We start from the raw sequence: 19,674 nt of genomic DNA on the forward strand, positions 1-19,674 counted from the left end.
TTTGGCGGATAAGAAGGATGGCAAAGTGAAGAAAGGTATATTTGATATACAGATTATTGATGTGTATTTTACTAGTGTTCGTAGCAACCCCTCGGTATTTGATACTGGTTCAGTTGCTAAGAGTAGTAACTCGAAACGGGAGTTACAGAATGAACATAGACTAGTTAAGGGTGAAGTGACGATGTGTGTTGGAAGTGGTTCCAAGATTGATATGATCATCATCGCACACTTCCTATAATTTTGGGATTAGTGTTGAACCTAAATAAGTGTTATTTGGTGTTTGCGTTGAGCATGAATATGATTTGATCATGTTTATTGCAATACGGTTATTCATTTAAGTAAGAGAATAAATTGTTGTTCTGTTTACATGAATAAAACCTTATATGGTTACACACCCAATGAAAATGGTTCGTTGGATCTCGACCGTAGTGATACACATATTCATAATATTGAAACCAAAAGATGCAAAGTTAATAATGATGGTGCAACTTATTTGTGGCACTGCCGTTTAGGTCATATTGGTGTAAAGCGCATGAAGAAAATCCATGCTGATGGGCTTTTGGAATCACTTGATTATGAATCAGTTGATGCTTGCGAACCATGCCTCATGGGCAAGATAACTAAGACTCCGTTCTTCGGAACAATGGAGCGAGCAACAGATTTGTTGGAAATCATACATACTGATGTATGTGGTCCGATAAATATTGAGGCTCATGGCAGGTATCATTATTTTCTGATCTTCACAAATGACTTGAGCAGATATGAGTATATCTACTTGATGAAACACAAGTCTGAAACATTTGAAAAGTTCAAAGAATTTCAGAGTGAAGTGGAGAATCATCGTAACAAAAATAAAAGTTTCTACGATATGATCGCAGAAGTAAAATATTTGAGTTACGAGTTTGGCCTTCAGTTAAAAACAATGTGAAATAGTTTCACTACTCACGCCACTTGGAACACCACAGTGTAATGGTGTGTCCGAACGTCATAACCGTGCTTTATTAGATATGGTGCGATCTATGACGTCTCTTACTGATTTACCGCTATCATTTTGGGGTTATGCATTAGAGACAGCTGCATTCACGTTAAATAGGGCACCATCTAAATCCTTTGAGGCGACATCGTATGAACTATGGTTTGGCAAGAAACCAAAGCTGTCGTTTCTTAAAGTTTGAGGTTGCAATGCTTATGTGAAAAAGTTTCAACCTGATAAGCTCAAACCCAAATCGGAGAAGTGCGTCTTCATAGGATACCCCAAAGAAAATGTTGGGTACACCTTCTATCACAGATCCTAAGGCAAGATATTCGTTGCTTTGAATGGATCCTTTCTAGAGAAGGAGTTTCTCTCGAAAGAAGTGAGTGGGAGGAAAGTAGAACTCGATGAGGTAACTGTACCTGCTCCCTTATTGGAAAGTAGTTCATCACAGAAATCTGTTCCTGTGACTACTACACCAATTAGTGAGGAAGCTAATGATGATGATCATGTAACTTCAAATCAAGTTACTACCAAACCTCATAGATAAACCAGAGTGAGATCCGCACCAGAGTGGTACGGTAATCCTGTTCTGAAGGTCATGTTACTTGAACATGACGAACCTACAAACTATGACGAAGCGATGATGAGCCCAGATTCCGCGAAATGGCTTGAGGCCATGAAATCTGAGATGAGATCCATGTATGAGAACAAAGTATGGACTTTCATTGACTTGCCCAATGATCGGCGAGCCATTGAGATTAGATGGATCTTCAAGAGGAAGACGGACGCTGATAGTAGTGTTACTATCTACAAAGCTAGAATTGTCGCAAAAAGCTTTTCGACAAGTTCAAGGTGTTGACTACGATGAGAGTTTCTCACTCGTATCTATGCTTAAGTCTGTTCGAATCATGTTAGCAATTGCTGCATTTTATTAAATTTGGCAAATGGATAAACAAAACTGCATTCCTTAATGGATTTATTAAAGAAGAGTTGTATATGATGCAACCAGAAGGTTTTTTCAATCATAAAGGTACTAACAAAATATGCAAGCTCCAGCGATCCATCTATGGACTGGCACAAGCATCTGGAGTTAGAATATATGCTTTGATAAGTTGATCAAAGCATATAGTTTTATACAGACTTGTGGTGAAGCCTGTATTTACAAGAAAGTGAGTGGGAGCACTACAACATTTCTGATAAGTATATGTGAAAGACATATTGTTGATTGGAGATAATGTAGAATTATTCTGCAAAGCATAAAGGAATGTTTGAAAGGAGTTTTTCAAAGAAAGACCTCGGTGAAGCTGCTTACATATTGAGCATCAAGATCTATAGAGATAGATCAAGATGCTTGATAAGTTTTTCAATGAGTACATACCTTGACAAGATTTTGAAGTAGTTCAAAATGGAACAGTCAAAGAAGGAGTTCTTGCCTGTGTTACAAAGGTGTGAAGTTGAGTAAGACTCAAAACCCGACCACGGTAGAAGATAGAGAGAGAATGAAAGTCGTTCCCTATGCCTCAGCCTTAGGTTCTATAAACTATGCCATGCTGTGTACCAGACCTATTGTATACCCTGCCCTGAGTTTGGCAAGGGAGTACAATAGTGATCTAGGAGTAGATCACTGGACATTGTTCAAAATTATCCTTAGTGGAATAAGGATATGTTTCTTGATTATGGAGGTGACAAAAGGTTCGTCATAAAGGGTTACGTCGATGCAAGTTTTGACACTGATCCAGATGACTCTAAGTCTCAATCTGGATACATTTTGAAAGTGGGAGCAATTAGCTAGAGTAGCTCCATGCAGAGCATTGTTGACATAGAAATTTGCAAAATACTTACGGATCTGAATGTGGTAGACCCGTTGACTAAACTTCTCTCACAAGCAAAACATAATCACACCTCAGTACTCTTTGGGTGTTAATCACATAGCAATGTGAACTAGATTATTGACTCTAGTAAACCCTTTGGGTGTTGATCACATGTCGATGTGAACTATGGGTGTTAATCACATGGTGATGTGAACTATTGATGTTAAATCACATGGTGATGTGAACTAGATTATTGACTCTAGTGCAAGTGGGAGACTGAAGGAAATATGCCCTAGAGGCAATAATAAAGTTATTATTTATTTCCTTATATCATGATAAATGTTTATTATTCATGCTAGAATTGTATTAACCGGAAACATAATACATGTGTGAAAACATAGACAAACAGAGTGTCACTAGTATGCCTCTACTTGACTAGCTCGTTGATCAAAGATGGTTATGTTTCCTAACCATAGACATGAGTTGTCATTTGATTAATGGGATCACATCATTAGGAGAATGATGTGATTGACTTGACCCATTCCGTTAGCATAGCACTTGATCGTTTAGTTTGTTGCTATTGCTTTCTTCATGACTTATACATGTTCCTATGACTATGAGATTATGCAACTCCCGTTTACCGGAGGAACGCTTTGTGTGCCACCAAACGTCACAACGTAACTGGGTTATTATAAAGGTGCTCTACAGGTGTCTCCAAAGGTACTTGTTGGGTTGGCGTATTTCGAGATTATGATTTGTCACTCCGATTGTCGGAGAGGTATCTCTGGGCCCTCTCGGTAATGCACATCACTTAAGCCTTGCAAGCAATGCAACTAATGAGTTAGTTGTGAGATGATGTATTACGGAACTAGTAAAGAGACTTGCCGGTAACGAGATTGAACTAGGTATTGAGATACCGACGATCGAATCTTGGGCAAGTAACATACCGATGACAAAGGGAACAATGTATGTTGTTATGCGGTTTGACCGATAAAGATCATCATAGAATATGTAGGAGCCAATATGAGCATCTGGGTTCCGCTATTGGTTATTGACCGGAGACGTGTCTCAGTCATGTCTACATTGTTCTCGAACCCGTAGGGTCCGCACGGTTAAGGTTTCGATGACAGTTATATTATGAGTTTTTGAGTTTTGATGTACCGAAGGAGTTCGGAGTCCCGGATGAGATCGGGGACATGACAAGGAGTCTCGAAATGGTCGAGACGTAAAGATCGATATATTGGACGACTATATTCGGACAGCGGAAAGGTTCCGAGTGATTCGGGTATTTTTCGGAGTACCGGAGAGTTACGGGAATACGTATTGGGCCCTATTGGGCCATACGGGAAAGAAGGAAAAGGGCCTCAAGGGTGGCTGCACCCCTCCCCTTGGTCCGGTCTGAATTGGACTAGGGAAGGGGGCGCCCCCTTCCTTCCTTCTCCTTTTCCCTTCCTCTTTTCCTATTCCATATGGGAGGTGGAATCCTACTAGGACTAGGGAGTCCTAGTAGGACTCCACACTTGGCGCGCCCCCTCCTAGGGCCGGCCGCCTCCTCCCTTGCTCCTTTATATACGGGTGCAGGGGGGCACCCCAAAGACACAACAATTGATCATTGATCTCTTAGCCGTGTGCGGTGCCCCCCTCCACCATAATCCTCGATAAATTGTAGCGGTGCTTAGGCGAAGCCCTACGACAGTAGAACATCAAGATCGTCACCACGCCGTCGTGCTGACGGAACTCTTCCCTGACATTCTGCTGGATTGGAGTCCGGGGATCGTCATCGAGCTGAACGTGTGCTAGAACTCGGAGGTGTCGTAGTTTCGGTGCTTGATCGGTCGGGCCATGAGGACGTACGACTACATCAACCATGTTGTGCTAACGCTTCCGCTTTCGGTCTACGAGGGTACATAGACAACACTCTCCTCTCTCGTTGCTATGCATCACCATTATCTTGCGTGTGTGTAGGAAAATTTTGAAATTACTACGTTCCCCAACATTAGAGTCATCCGGATCAGCGTCAAAGCTTGCATCGACGTAACCATTTACGATGAGCTTTTTGTCACCTCCATAAACGAGAAACATATCCTTAGTCCTTTTCAGGTATTTTAGGATGTTCTTGACCGATGTCCAGTGATCCACTCCTGGATTACTTTGGTACCTGCCTGCAAAACTAATAGCAAGACACACATCAAGTCTGGTACACAGCATTGCATACATGATAGAACCTATGGCTGAAGCATAGGGAATGCCTTTCATTTTCTCTCTATCTTCTGTTGTGGTCGGGCTTTGAGTCTGACTCAACTTCACACCTTGTAACACAGGCAAGAACCCATTCTTTGCTTGATCCATTTTAAACTTCTTCAAAACTTTATCAAGGTATGTGCTTTGTGAAGGTCCAATTAAGCATCTTGATCTATCTCTATAGATCTTGATGCCCAATATATAAGCAGCTTCACCGAGGTCTTTCATTGAAAAATTCTTATTCAAGTATCTGATACGTCTCCAATGTATCTATAATTTTTGATTGCTCCATGCTATATTATCTGCTGTTTTGGACATTATTGGGCTTTATTATCCACTTTTATATTATTTTTGGGACTAACCTATTAACCGGAGGCCCAGCCCAGAATTGTTGTTTTTGCCTGTTTTAGGGTTTCGAAGAAAAGGAATATCAAACAGAGTCCAAACGGAATGAAACCTTCAGGAACGTGATTTTCTCAAAGAACAAGACCCGGGAGACTTGGACCCTACGTCAAGAAAGAAAAGAGGAGGCCACGAGGTAGGGGGCGCCCTCCACCCTCGTGGGCCCCCTGTTGCTCCACCGACGTACTCCTTCCTCCTATATATACCTACGTACCCCCAAACAATCAAATACAGAGCTAAAAACCTAATTCCACCGCTGCAACTTTCTGTATCCATGAGATCCCATCTTGGGGCCTGTTCCGGAGCTCTGCCAGAGGGGGCATCGATCACGGAGGGCTTCTACATCAACACAATATTCTCTCCGATGAAGTGTGAGTAGTTTACCTCAGACCTACGGGTCCATAGTTAGTAGCTAGATGGCTTATTCTCTCTTTTTGGATCTCAATACAATGTTCTCCCCCTCTCTTGTGGAGAAATATTCGATGCGATCTTCTTTTTGCGGTGTGTTTGTTGAGACCCATGAATTGTGGGTTTATGATCAAGTCTATCTATGAATAATATTTGAATCTTCTCTGAATTCTTTTATGTATGATTGTTTATCTTTGCAAGTCTCTATGAATTATCAGTTTGGTTTGGCCTACTAGATTGATCTTTCATGCAATGGAAGAAGTGCTTAGCTTTGGGTTCAATCTTGCGGTGTCCTTTCCCACTGACAGTAGGGGCAGCAAGGCACGTATTGTATTGTTGCCATCGAGGATAACAAGATGGGGTTTCTTCATATTGCATGAGTCTATCCCTCTACATCATGTCACCTTGCTTAAGGCGTTACTCTGTTTTTAACTTAATACTCTAGATGCATGCTGGATAGCGGTCGATGAGTGGAGTAATAGTAGTAGATGCAGACATGAGTCGGTCTACTTGTCTCGGACATGATGCCTATATACATGATCATACCTAGATATTCTCATAACTATGCTCAATTCTGTCAATTGCTCAACAGTAATTTGTTCACCCACCGTAGAATACTTATGCTCTCAAGAGAAGCCACTAGTGAAACCTATGGCCCCCGGGTCTATCTTCATCATATTAATCTCCTACTACTTAGTTATTCCTTTGCTATTTACTTTGCCTTTATTTTACTTTGCATCTTTATCATAAAAAATACCAAAAATATTATCTTATCATATCTATCAGATCTCACTCTCGTAAGTGGCCTTATAGGGATTGACAACCCCTATTTGCGTTGGTTGCGAGGATTTATTTGTTTTGTGCAGGTATGAGGGACTCGCGCGTAGCCTCCTACTGAATTGAAACCTTGGTCCTCAAAAACTGAGGGAAATACTTACGCTACTTTGCTGCATCATCCCTTCCTCCTTGGGGAAAACCAACGCAGTGCTGAAGAGGTAGCAAGAAGGATTTCTAGCGCCGTTGCCGGGGAGGTCTACGCAAAAGTCAACATACCAAGTACCCATCACATACCCTTATCTCCCGCATTACATTATTTGCCATTTGCCTCTCGTTTTCCTCTCCCCCACTTCACCCTTGCCGTTTTATTCGCCCTCTCTCTCTATCCTCCCTCTCTTTCCCGCTTGCCTCTTTTTGCCCACTTGCTTTTCTTTGTTTGCTTGTGTGTTAGTTCGTTTGCTTGTCGTTATGGCTAGTCCCTTATCTTCTCCGTTATCTCCCTAGAATGAAATTCTAAATTTTAAGCAAAGGGAGGGTGAAAATCTAAAAGATGCTTGGTATAGAATTTGCAATGCTCAAAATAGATCTACTAGGAAGCAATCTACTTCCATTCTCCTTCGCAATTTTTATGTAGGCATTACTCCTTGGCACCGTTATGTTCTTGATACTATTACCAGAGGGAACTTTTTGGGTAGCCATACTTTTGATTCTTATAATGCTATGTTAGATTTATTTGGCTCACCCCATCTCTTGGTTAATGGAACTATGTTAACTTTGGAGCATGTAAGGCAAAGGCTTGAAATTATTGAAAATAAGGTTGCTACCATAGAATTAATTGAAAATTTGGATAAAAAGATCCACAGCTGAATCTCTCAATATGGATCTAAAGTAGGAGTTACTTTGAAAAATATTAAAGAAAAGGAACCCATAGTTAATGAGAAAATAAATCACGATTCCACTAGGATCGATAAACTTGAGGGTATTATCAGCAACTTGGGAACCGATTTTTCTTCCGTAAAGAATACTCCAAGTCCTCCCACTAAAATTGCCAAGCTTATGTATGTTCCTAAAAATAAGGGTCAATCCTTTAGTAAGGAAAATGCGGATCTCAAATCTATAAGTATTCATCCCAATATTTTTGCTATCATTAAGGAACCATTTGTTACAAATGAATTTTTCGATCTTGTGCCTAAAAGTTTGATAATTAATAAAAAGAAAGAAATTCCTAAAGATGGTAGATGCCTCATTGAAGAATTGCCCACCAAAGATGGCAACCCAATTTTATTTTTATTTCTTGCTTTTTTCTCCTGTTTAGTAATAAATAATTTATCTAGCCTCTGTTTTGGTTGTGTATTTTGTGTTTAATTAGTGTTTGTTCCAAGTAGAACCGTTGGGAAGACTTGGGGAAAGTCTTGTTGAACTTGCTGTAAAAAAACAGAAACTTTAGCGCTCACGAGAACTGCTGTCATTTTTATTAGGAAAGTGATATTTAGTTAATTCTTTTTGAAGATGATTAATAGATAAATTCCTCACGTCCAGCAATTTATTTTAGAATTTTTGGGGTTCCAGATCTTGCGCTAGCTACAGATTACTAGAGACTGTTCTGTTTTTGACAGATTCTGCTTTTCGTGTGTTGTTTGCTTATTTTAATGAATCTAGGGCTAGTAAAATAGTTTATAAACCATAGAGAAGTTGGAATACAGTAGGTATAACACCAATATAAATAAATAATGAGTTCATTACAGTACCTTGAAGTGGTATTTTATTTTCTTTCGCTAACGGAGCTCACGAGATTTTCTACTTTAAGTTTTGTGTTGTGAAGTTTTCAAGTTTTGGGTAAGGATTTGATGGATTATGGAACAAGGAGTGGCAAAATCCTAAGATTGGGGATGCCCATGGCACCCCCAAGATAATCTAAGGACACCTAAAATCCAAAGCTTGGGGATGCCCCGGGAGGCATCCCCTCTTTCGTCTACTTCTATCGGTAACTTTACTTGGAGCTATATTTTTACTCGCCACATGATATGTGTTTTGCTTGGAGCGTCTTGTATGATTTGAGTCTTTATTTGTTAGTTTACCACAATAGTCCTTGCTGTACACACCTTTTGAGAGAGCCATACATGATTTGGAATTTGTTAGAATACTCTATGTGCTTCGCTTATATCTTTTGAGTTATATAATTTTGCTCTAGTACTTCACTTATATCTTTTAGAGCATGGTGGTGGATTTGTTTTATAGAAACTATTGATCTCTCATGCTTCACTTAAATTATTTTGAGAGTCTTAAAAAGCATGGTAATTTGCTTAAAATCCTAATATGCTTGGTATACAAGATTAATAATAAAACTTTCTTATGAGTGTGTTGAATACTATGAGAAGTTTGATACTTGATAATTGTTTTGAGATATAAAGATGGTGATATTAAAGTTGTGCTAGTTGAGTAGTTGTGAATTTGAGAAATACTTGTGTTAAAGTTTGTGATTCCTGTAGCATGCACGTATGGTGAACTGTTATGTGATGAAGTTGGAGCATGATTGATTTTTTGATTGTCTTCCTTATGAGTGGCGGTCGGGGACGAGCGATGGTCTTTTCCTACCAATCTATCCCCCTAGGAGCATGCGCGTAATACTTTGCTTTGATAACTTGTAGATTTTTGCAATAATTATATGATTTCTTTATGACTAATGTTGAGTCCATGGATTATAGGCACTCTCACCCTTCCACCTTTGCTAGCCTCTCTAATACCGCGCACCTTTCGCCGGTATCATACACCCACCATATACCTTCCTCAAAACATCCACCATACCTACCTATTATGGCATTTCCATAGCCATTCCGAGATATATTGCCATGCAACTTTTCACCATTCCGTTTATTATGACACACTCCATCATTGTCATATTGCCTAGCATGATCATGTAGTTGACATCGTATTTGTGGCAAAGCCACCATTCATAATTCTTTCATACATGTCACTCATGCATCATTGCATATCCCGGTACACCGCCGGAGGCATTCACATAGTCATATTTTGTTCTAAGTATCGAGTTGTAATTGTTGAGTTGTAAGAAAAACAAAAGTGTGATGATCATCATTATTAGAGCATTGTCCCAGTGAGGAAAGGATGATGGAGACTATGATTCCCCCACAAGTCGGGATGAGACTCTGGACAAAAAATAAAAGAGGCCAAAGAAGCCCACCAAAAAAAGAGGCCATAAAAAGAGAAAATTCCCAAATAAAATAATGAGAGAAAAAGAGAGAAGGGACAATGCTACTATCCTTTTACCACACTTGTGCTTCAAAGTAGCACCATGATCTTCATAGTAGAGAGTCTCTCATGTTATCACTTTCATATACTAGTGGGAATCTTTCATTATAGAACTTGGCTTGTATATTCCAATGATGGGCTTCCTCAAAATGCCCTAGGTCTTCATGAGCAAGCAAGTTGGATGCACACCCACTTAGTTTTTTTGAGCTTTCATATACTTATAGCTCTAGTGCATCCATTGCATGGCAATCCCTACTCACTCACATTGATATCTATTGATGGGCATCTCCATAGCCCGTTGATACGCCTAGTTGATGTGAGACTATCTTCTCCCTTTTTGTCTTCTCCACAACCACCACTCAATTCCACCTATAGTGCTATATCTATGGCTCACGCTCATGTATTGCGTGAAGATTGAAAAAGTTTTGAGAATGTCAAAAGTATGAAACAATTGCTTGGCTTGTCATCGGGGTTGTGCATGATTTAAATATTTTGTGTGGTGAAGATAGAGCATAGCCAGACTATATGATTTTGTAGGGATAACTTTCTTTAGCCATGTTATTTTGAGAAGACATAATTGCTTTGTTAGTATGCTTGAAGTATTATTATTTTTATGTCAATATGAACTTTTGTCTTGAATCTTTAGGATCTAAATATTCATACCACAATTAAGAAGAATTACATTAAAATTATGCCAAGTAGCACTCCGCATCACAACTTCTGTTTTTATCATTTACCTACTCGAGGACGAGCGGGAATTAAGCTTGGGGATGCTTGATACGTCTCCAATGTATATATAATTGTTTATTGCTCCATGCTATATTATCTACTGTTTTGGACATTATTGGGCTTTATTATCCACTTTTATATTATTTTTGGTACTAACCTATTAACCGGAGGCCCAGCCCAGAATTGATGTTTATTCCTGCTTTAGGGTTTCGAAGAAAAGGAATATCAAACGGAGTCCAAACAGAATGAAACCTTCGGGAATGTGATTTTCTGAACAAACAAGACCCGGGAGACTTGGACCCTACGTCAAGAAAGAAAAGAGGAGGCCACGAGGTAGGGGTGCGCCTGCCCCCCCCCCCCCAGGCATGCCCTCCACCCTCGTGGGCCCCCTGTTGCTCCACCGACGTACTCCTTCCTCCTATATATACCCACGTACCCCCAAACGATCAGATACGGAGCTAAAAACCCAATTCCACCGCCGCAACTTTCTGTATCCACGAGATCTCATCTTGGGGCCTGTTCCGGAGCTCCGCCGGAGGGGCCATCGATCACGGAGGGCTTCTACATCAACACCATAGCCTCTCCGATGAAGTGTGAGTAGTTTACCTCAGACCTACGGGTCCATAGTTAGTAGCTAGATGGCTTCTTCTCTCTTTTTGGATCTCAATACAATGTCCTCCCCCTCTCTTGTGGAGAACTATTCAATGTAATCTTCTTTTTGCAGTGTGTTTGTTGAGACCGATGAATTGTGGGTTTATGATCAAGTCTATCTATGAATAATATTTGAATCTTCTCTGAATTCTTTTATGTATGATTGGTTATCTTTGCAAGTCTCTTCGAATTATAGTTTGGTTTGGCCTACTAGATTGATCTTTCTTGCAATGGGAGAAGTGCTAAGCTTTGGGTTCAATCTTGCGGTGTCCTTTCCCAGTGACCATAGGGGCAGCAAGGCACGTATTTATTTTTACCATCGAGGATAACAAGATGGGGTTTTCTTCATATTGCATGAGTCTATCCCTCTACATCATGTCATCTTGCTTAAGGCGTTACTCTGTTTTTAACTTAATACTCTAGATGCATGCTGGATAGCAGTCGATGAGTGGAGTAATAGTAGTAGATGCAGGCAGGAGTTGGTCTTCTTGTCTCGGACATGATGCCTATATACATGATCATACCTAGATATTCTCATAACTATGCTCAATTCTGTCAATTGCTCAACAGTAATTTGTTCACCCACCGTAGAATACTTATGCTCTCGAGAGAAGCCACTAGTGAAACCTATGGCCCCCGGGTCTATCTTCATCATATTAATCTCCTACTACTTAGTTATTTCCTTTGATATTTCCTTTGCCTTTATTTTACTTTGCATCTTTATCATAAAAATACCAAAAATATTATCTTATCATATCTATCAGATCTCACTCTCATAAGTGGCCTTATAGGGATTGACAACCCCTATTTGCGTTGGTTGCGAGGATTTATTTGTTTTGTGCAGGTACGAGGGACTCGCGTGTAGCCTCCTACTGGATTAATACCTCGGTTCTCAAAAACTGAGGGAAATACTTATGCTACTTTGCTGCATCATCCCTTCCTCTTCGGGGAAAACCAACACAGTGCTCAAGAGGTAGCAGTATCCTTTTATGCTATCCAGAAATTCAGTATCATTTCCTATCAACAATATGTCATCTACATATAATATCAGAAATGCTACAGAGCTCCCACTCACTTTCTTGTAAATACAGGCTTCTCCAAAAGTCTGTATAAAACCATATGCTTTGATTACACTATCAAAGCGTATATTCCAACTACGAGAGGCTTGCACCAGTCCATAAATGGATCGCTGGAGCTTGCACACTTTGTTAGCACCTTTTGGATCGACAAAACCTTCTGGTTGCATCATATACAACTCTTCTTTAAGATATCCATTAAGCAATGCAGTTTTGACATCCATTTGCCAAATTTCATAATCATAAAATGCAGCAACTGCTAACATGATTCGGACGGACTTAAGCATCGCTACGAGTGAGAAGGTCTCATCGTAGTCAACTCCTTGAACTTGTTGAAAACCTTTCACAGCAAGTCGGGCTTTGTAGACAGTAACATTACCATCAGCGTCAGTCTTCTTCTTAAAGATCCATTTATTCTCTATGGCTTCCCGGTCATCGGGAAAGTCAACCAAAGTCCACACTTTGTTCTCATACATGGATCCCATCTCAGATTTCATGGCCTCAAGCCATTTCGCGGAATCTGGGCTCATCATCGCTTCCTCATAGTTCGTAGGTTCGTCATGGTCGAGTAACATGACTTCCAGAATAGGATTACCGTACCAGTCTGGTCTGGATCTTACTCTAGTTGACCTACAAGGTTTGGTAGTAACATGATCAGAAGTTTCATGATCATCATCATTAGCTTCCTCACTAATTGGTGTAGGAATCACTGGAACTGATTTCTGTGATGAACTACTTTCCAATAAGGGAGCAAGTACAGTTACCTCATCAAGTTCTACTTTCCTCCCACTCACTTCTTTCGAGAGAAACTCCTTCTCTAGAAAGGATCCATTCTTAGCAATGAATATCTTGCCTTCGAATCTATGATAGAAGGTGTACCCAACAGTTTCCTTTGGTTATCCTATGAAGACAAATTTCTCCGATTTGGGTTCGAGCTTATCAGGTTGAAGCTTTTTCACATAAGCATCGCAGCCCCAAACTTTAAGAAACGACAACTTGGGTTTATTGCCAAACCACAGTTCATATGGCGTCGTCTCAACGAATTTAGATGGTGCCCTATTTAACGTGAATGCAGCCGTCTCTAAAGCATCACCCCAAAACGATAGCGGTAAATCAGTAAGAGACATCATAGATCACACCATATCTAATAAAGTGTGGTTACGACGTTTAGATACACCATTACGCTGTGGTGTTTCGGGTGGCATGAGTTGTGAAACTATTCCACATTGTTTCAAATGAAGACCAAACTCGTAACTCAAATATTCTCCTCCATGATGAGATTGTAGAAATTTTATTTTTCTTGTTATGATGATTTTCTACTTCACTCTGAAATTCTTTGAACTTTTCAAATGTTGACTTATGTTTCATCAAGTAGATATACCCATATCTACTCAAATCATCTATGAAGGTCAGAAAATAACGATACCCGCCGCGAGCATCAACACTCATCAGACCGTATACATCAGTAAGTACTATTTCCAACAAGTCTGTTGCTCGCTCCATTGTTCCGGAGAACGGAGTCTTAGTCATCTTGCCCATGAGGCATGGTTGGCAAGCATTAAGTGAGTCATAATCAAGTGATTCCAAAAGCCCATCAACATGGAGTTTCTTCATGCGCTTTACACCAACATGACCCAAACGGCAGTGCCACAAATAAGTTGCACTATCATTATTAAACTTATATCTTTTGGGTTCAATAATATGAATATGTGTATCACTACTATCGAGATTCAATAAAAATAGACCACTCATGAAGGGTGCATGACTATAAAAGATATTACTCATATAAATAGAACAACCATTATTCTCTGATTTAAATGAATAACCGTCTCGCATAAAACAAGATCCAGATATAATGTTCATGCTTAACGCTGGCACCAAATAACAATTATTTAGGTCTAAAACTAATCCTGAAGGTAGATGTAGAGGTAGTGTCGTGGTTTTGTCACGGCAGATGTCCTAGAGAAAGGACTTAGTCATGGAGCCATCGCGACGGGTTAGCTTGAAGGGGTTAAAGCGGACATAGGGACGCAAGAGAGTTTATACTAGTTCGGCCCCTTCGATGAAGGTAAAAGCCTACGTCTAGTTGTGATGGAATTGATGGGGTTTCGATGACTAGGGAGCAAACAAGCTTCGCCTATGTCTCGAGTTGTTGTCTATCTCTGAACCGCCGCCGGGTCGTCCCCTTATATACACGGGTGACACCCGTCGGTTCACAGAGTCCCAACACCGGTCGATATTCGTATTCCGGGTTGGTCTCTCCTTATTCCTAACTTACAATATAAGTTTATATACAAATACCGGTTTCTAGCTACAAGTCTTGAACTGGCTACGGGCCTTAGGCCCTCATCTGCCTTCTTGGGCTTTATCACTCTTGAACTACTGATGAAGTTGACCCAGCCCAGATAGGCCGGTTTATGCCCAGCAGTAATATCCCCAACATTAGGCCCCAGATTGATTTGAACGGGTTCATGTGAATCCTTTAACAAAAGCTTCATCTTCAACATCTTCTCATAAATTGGTAAACCACCATGATGTCATCTTCTCTGATTGTTGTAAACCGGAGTGACGTCACCTGTCATAACGAAGCTATCCATTATGCTTCTTTGTTTAATAGATCTGCGGAAATCGAGGCTACAGCTCTTTTTCGTGGCCCCTTGATTGTCGCGCCTGACACATGTTCTTTCGCCTTATAAATAGGACCAAAGGGTCATCTCTTTTCTCCCCTTTGTGCCTTTCTTCTTCGTCTTCCTCGCGTCGCCAGCCTCGGAGCTCCGCCGCCGCTGTCGACCTCTGCCTCAACCTTGGCCGCTGCATCAACCCGAGCGCACCAGAGCATCGCGGCAACCTTCCGCGTCTTCCTCAGCTCCGGTAAATCTTCTATCCTTTCCCTCGCAGATCTGACCTAGGGTTTCACAGTTCTTCAGTGTTCATCGTCTGCCTCTTGCTCATAAAATAGATCTTTAGATGACTCCGCAAATTTTTACTCTGTGCAATGGTAGCTGTTTACCCTTCGCCTTCACTTACACATCTCAAAACCATAGATCTGTATGTATGTCTTGCTCATTGATTCGGTACTGCTCCTTTTGGACCTCTGAATATTTATCTTTTTTCTGAACTTGCTTCAGATCCATCGCTGTAGAGAAATCTTACGAAATCTATTTCTATAAACTTACTCATCTGCTTCAATGTTCAAACCAGGCGGTTTAACCTTGTAGAAAAAAATTGCCAAACCGGTATATACCATTAGTCCCCTTGTTGAACCGCCAGATGTTGTTGCTTCATAAAACTCCGGTTCAGATAGATCTGTCTCCGGTTTAACATTGCACATACCAATGTACCTTGATCAAATGCATTTTTGAACCGGGATCTTCTACCTTGTAGATTCCATCATGGCCAAGCAAGTATATGAGTGCAATTGGGTTCCTTCTTGCATCACAGAGGCTCAGCTGGATGATCTAGTCCTGATCGGCGCTTTAGGCAGCAAAGATACCATCCATTGGAGGGCTCCTGGCAAAGAATGCCCTCCCACTCCTCAAGAAGGAGAGGTTGTTGTTTTCGTAGATCACTTATCTCGGGGCTTTAAGCCGCCCGGTTCTAAATTTTACCGGGATGTTTTGGCCGATTTCCAACTCCATCCACAAGACACTGGCCCCAATTCTGTTACAAATATGTCACTTCCAAGTGCTCTGTGAGGCGTTCTTTCAAGAGGAGCCCACAGTGGAATTGTTCAGAGACCTTTTCCATCTAAACCGCCGTACTGAGTTTACTGACGGCTCCAATACGGAGCTGGGTGGCGTGGCGATCCAGAAAAGGAAAGAGGTCACATACCCTCACACCAAACTGCACAGCCACCCCAAAGAGTGGAATCAGACATGGTTCTATTGCAAAGACTGTAAGTGCATCTAGTGCCACCCCTAGTTGGTTTTGGAGTATTGACGACAAACCTAGTTGAGGGACTAATGTGTTTGTGAGAATTGCAGGATAACACAGGTAGAAGTCCCTCATTGATTCGGTTTTACTACCAGAGATGACCCCTAAAAATGTATGAAGACATTGAAGACAATGGTGGTATATGAAGATATTCACATTGAAGACTATGACAAGAGAAGACACCACGTGAAGCCTATGGAACTCGAAGACTTAGATGTTTCGTAGTTCTTTTTCATTTGTGTTGAGTCATAGGAACCACCGTACTGTTAAGTGGGGTCCAAGAGAACCAGTCAGAATGACTGAAGTGATGCCTAATTCAAAACCTATGTCTTCGAGCGAAGACTATGAGAGCAAATCTTGTCCAGAGTCGGACAAGTCAACTTTACTTGTAGCCCAAGTAAAGTTGCCATGTGAGTTCGAAATCTGACCGTTGGAACACGTGTCAGTTCCTTAGTGACCCAGGGTCATTTCGGACAAATCAGGTCGGGTTGCCCAGTGGCTATAAATAGTCCACCCCCTACAACCATAAATGGTTGGTTGCTCAGATTTCAGTGCACGGCTTTTGTCGTTTGAGAGCAACCCACCTCGAAGCCTTTGAGAGAAAATTCCTAGCGAGGAGAAAAGCCCTAACCACCCAGAGCCAGAGTAAATTGGGCATCACTTAAGTCTTCTTGTCTGAGTGATCTGAAGACTTATTACACTTGAGGACTGTGCATCCTCTAGATGGTTAGGCGTCGCGTTCTGAGCATCCAAGAGTCATTGTGGATTGCCGGTGAACGAAGTCTGTGAAGGTTTGGGAGTCTACCTTGAAGACTTACCAGAGTGATTGGGCGAGGTCTGTGTGACCTTAGCTCAAGGAGAATACGGTGAGGACTGGGTGTCCCGAGCTGCGTGTTCAGGACTGGGTGTCCGGGACTGTGTGTCCTTTGGTTTAAATACCTAGCCGCTCCAACCAGACGTACAGTTGTCACAGCAACTGGAACTGGTCCAACAAATCATTGTCTTCAACGAGTCATTGGTTTCATCTTCAGTTCCTTTTTACTTACTGTTACTCGTTGTGAAGTCATTGCATGCTTGCTATATCTTCGGTCTTCAAAACGTGACTGTATGATCCGTTTGGCTTCATAACTTCTTCCTACCTGATCCTTATTACACTGCAACTAATTGTCATTGTGCATTCACTCTATTGAATACTTGACCATGGCTTGCCTAGTGTAATCTAACTTCCGCTGCATAGTGATAGGCATGTCTCTACTGTTTGTCTTCATAACTTCCACGTTTTGAAGACTTTCATAAAAATCGCCTATTCACCCCCCCTCCAGTCGATATAACGCACTTTCAATTGGTATCAGAGCAAGGTGCTCCCTTGTTCTGTGTGATTCGGTTTAACCACCTGGAGTTTTAGCTATGTCGACTGTAGGGATAATCAAAGTCTCCGCTACGTGCCCCGTCTTCGATGGAACTAAATCTCCCTACTGGAAGAATAAGATGCGCATGCATCTTGAAGCCATTGACGTCGACCTATGGTATGTCGTTGAGAACGGCGTTCCCAAGGCTGGAGAAGGTGTCACTACTGCCGATGTCAAGAAGTTCACTCAACTGGATTCTACTGCCAAGAATATCATCTGTGGTCATCTGACCAAGGGACAGTATGGCCGTGTGAGTGCCTTGAAGACATCCAAGCTGGTCTGGGACTGGCTCTCCAAGGTCAATGAAGGCATCTCAACCCAGAGAGATCAGAGAATCAGTGTTCTTCGCAACCTCTTCAACCGCTTCAAGCGAAATGACAATGAGAATGTCCAGCACACATTTGACCGGCTCACTGACATCACAAATGAGCTTCAAGCCCTCGGCGCTACTGAGATCACCAAACATGAAATCGTCAAGACGCTGCTGAGATCACTTGACAGTTCGTTTGACATCCTAGCCCTAATGATTCAAGAACGTCCTGATTTCAAGACACTCGATCCGTCTGACATACTTGAGAGGCTCAACACACATGAGTTTCAGCTTTCTGAGAAAAGAGATATCTACGGTCCAAACTATGGGTGAACTCGTGCCTTGAAGGCAAAAGCTGTGTCCTCATCTGAAGAAGAATCTGACAACAGTTCTGATGATCCTGAAGACATTGGAAGGGAACTTGCAATGCTAGTGAAGAAGTTCCAAAAATTCACCAAGAAGAAAGGCTTCAGAAAGTCTTCACGATCAGGCTCAAGGAATGATGAAGCTTCTGCTCATGACTACAAGAAGAAAACTTGTCACAAGTGCAAGAAAACTGGACACTTCATCTCTGAGTGTCCACAGTGGGACAATGAGAATAAAAAGAAGAAGAAGAGCAAGGAATATGATTCTGACAACAACAAGAAGAAGAAATACTCAAAGTCTTCTTCCAAGTCTTCCTCAAAGTCTTCATCACACAAGAAGAGCTCATCTGGCAAGGCACGTGCGTTTGTTGGCAAGGAAATGGATTCAGAGGAGGAGTCCACTTCTGAGGAGGCAGAGGTGGAATCTGAGGAGGAGTCTGATTCTGGCATTGCGAGTCTGGCTACAGCATACGTCGCCAAGTCCATCTTCAACACTGAAGACAATGACTTCATCACCGACACCGATGCAGATGACAAGGACGACTCCACTCCTACCTACTGCTTCATGGCACGCGGTGCCAAGGTAAACTCACGCACTACTCACTATCAAACATCTAGTGACGATGACTCTGATTGTGATTCAAAACCCAGCTACAAAACACTTGCTAAAATTGCAATTGAACAACAAAAGGCCATGGAACATATTCAAAAACTGTTAGACAGAAGCGATGATCTGTTGGGAGCTGAAATGACTCGATCTGAATCCTTAATTGAAGACATAAAAAATCTTCACGTTAAGTATCAGGAACTTGAAGATCGTCATGATACTCTCTCAACAACTCATGAAAAGCTTTCTTATGATTATCTTCAAAGGAAGCAAGATCTTGAGAAATTGAGAGCGGCTCATGAAGATCTTCAAAAGGAAAATGAGTCACTTCGCGCCGAACAGATCAGTTCCTCTCAGGAAGGATTTGAACCACCATGCCTTAAATGCATTGAGCGTGATAATGCTACTTATGTTGCTAAATGTTCCACTACTACTGCTGTTGCAATATCTTCAACTGTTGAAGTGGTAACTAACCTCTCTGCTGAGAATACCACTGCTATTGCTAATGAGAATGCTAGGTTGAAGACATTGCTTGAAACAGGGATGTACAAAAGTCTCAAAGGACATCAGACATTATGTGATGTCCTCAAGAAGCAAATTCTGAACCGAAACCCTAGGAAAGAGGGTGTTGGGTTCGTAAGGAAAATAAATGCAGATGGCTCGTACTGGAAACCTGAGCAGTACCCCAAAACCACATGGGTTGCTGCAAAGG

The sequence above is a fragment of the Triticum dicoccoides genome, chromosome 4A (assembly GCF_002162155.2).
Source record: "Triticum dicoccoides isolate Atlit2015 ecotype Zavitan chromosome 4A, WEW_v2.0, whole genome shotgun sequence".
NCBI classification, from domain to species: Eukaryota; Viridiplantae; Streptophyta; class Magnoliopsida; order Poales; family Poaceae; genus Triticum; species Triticum dicoccoides.